Genomic DNA, 2,368 nt, shown 5'->3' on the forward strand with positions numbered 1-2,368 from the left:
TTCCTCTTTTTCAAGGGAGACCCTGCAGCACACTGTCTGTTCACCCATACAGAAACAACAGCGAAAACAAAAAGGATCATCGATACAACCATAATTAACAGGGGTATCACATTAGGCAACCAATTCCCAATGAAAACAGCTATCTAATAATCATTTCAGTCTATGCCAATGCTTTAAAGATGATGCAAGGAAACCAAAATGCACCCAGTTATTAAAAAAAAACAATTGCATAGTGGTATCCAAGCTTAGAGGAGCAACAACATAAAAGCTTTTAGTTACTACAAACGTTCCTAAGCACTTGGCACTGTAATAAAAACACATACTAAGGGGATCTCAGGCAATACTTATTCTGCCACTCTCTGAGAGATCAAAGAGCATATGTTAACGGTTGGCTATTATCCACCCATATTTCTCCTCCCACCCATCTCTTCCTTCGTCCCAACGGTGTCGCAGTTTTCTCGTCTCTCCCCAGTTTTGTGCTGTAGCGTACACATGGTAGCAGTTTGCGTGGAGGACCGCACGTTTTCCCGTCAAGTTAGTATTTTATAAATCGCAAACATTGCGTAGAAACTGGCGTACGCCATTTTTTGAGCGTATATCCCTTTATAAATGAGGCCCCTGGTATGTGAGGAGCTCCGCGGATTGGTCCATTTTGGTTCCGGGAACCGCTTGACGTCATGCAGTTCCCGGAAGAAACAAATGGAAAAAGAGAAATGTCCAACGAGGCGTTCTGGAGCTGCATAGACAGGTATTTTCTGTGTTAGTTTTACTCGCGACAGGGTGTACTTTGAGGGTTTGTGACTCTGCAGACCGTTTACATGCAGAAAAACCTTCATAACACACAAGGGGACGGGTAATAACCACAAAAGCATGACATGGGACCTTTTAATATATGAGTGTAATCACTGTCTTGCATGATTTAGGAAAATTAGTCTTAAAACATAGTTGCCTAGGAATTGTCATGGCACACATGGAAGTGGAAACACAAAAATGTTAAACAGTCATCTGATAGCATACCATGGACGTATTGCTGCATGAGGCATCCATACCAACTGGATGTCTCATCGTAAATCAGAATGTTTTTTCTTGCAGACTGTTTCAACTGAGGCCAACTAAACTGTCTTTAGTAGTTTCTATATTGGTGATTAACAGCTTTGTTATTCAGTTAAGACAAGAGGTTTAACAGCACACAGTTGTCTGGTGAGTTCTGTACAGCGGGGAAGGGTAAACAAACACAGTTGCAAGTATCAAAGACTGCCAAATGAGTTTGCTCAGGATAGATGTAACATTTTGCATTCTGGTAACTGCTGATGTATTTTCATTCGAAAGCGAGGAACATTTCAAACACTACCCAAAAGACAACAGATAGACTATACAACTGAAAAGCATCTCTTTTGCTTTGAATTAGAATGATAAATTCAACTAGAAAATGCATTTCCTGCAGAAAATGTGTGCGAATGCTGCACACTTTGAACATTTATGGCTGAATTTAGCTGAAAATGCAGAAAAAGCTGAATATGTTATTAGCTAAATGGTAGCTGCTTTTAGCTATACAAATGCAGAAAAAGCTTAATATTTAAAAGAAAAGGTTTAAAAAAAGGTATACACAACAACATGTATAGCCTTTATGTCCTGAAATAGCTGAATAATATAATAGTTGAATGGTTTCTGCAGCTGAAAATAGGCTGAAGGAGTTAAATATCAGATGTAAGTAGTAGTGAATGAATTTGTATTAAGATGAGAAAAGAAAGTAAAAAGGCCTGGAAAAGCAGCAGAATATTTGAACTGCAAACGTTTGAACTAACTTGATGGTGAATTATCTGTCGCCATGGCAACAGCATTTGATGACACCCCATAATACGCTTAGATGTGTTGATGGCTGCATCATTACCAAACCTGTGAAGTTTTGGGCCATTTCGAGCATTTTCACTGAAGTTATGAGAAAACCGTGTTTCATGGTGAGCATTGTGTTGCCATGGCAACGGCATTTGAAGAAATCTCAAAACTGTCCTGTAGATGTCTTCACGGCTGGACTGTTAGCACACATGTGAAGTTTGGGCACTTTTTGAAAATGTTCATAGGAGTTATACATTACATTAGGAGGTTACATTACTCTCTCTCTTCTCTTGATCGCCCTTTCTCTTCTCTTGATTGCCCTCTCTCTCTTCTCTTGATTGACGTCTCTCTCTTCCCTTGATCACCATCTCTCTCTTCTCTTGATTGCCCTCTCTCTCTTGATCGCCCTCTCTCTCTTCTCTTGATCGCCCTCTTCTCTTGATCGCCCTCTCTCTCTCCTCTTGATCGCCCTCTCTCTCCTCTCTCTCTCTCCTCTTGATCACCCTCTCTCTCTTCTCTTGATCACCCTCTC

This window comes from Notothenia coriiceps, unplaced genomic scaffold (genome assembly GCF_000735185.1).
Source record: "Notothenia coriiceps isolate Sejong01 unplaced genomic scaffold, NC01 NC01_scaffold00037244, whole genome shotgun sequence".
NCBI classification, from domain to species: Eukaryota; Metazoa; Chordata; class Actinopteri; order Perciformes; family Nototheniidae; genus Notothenia; species Notothenia coriiceps.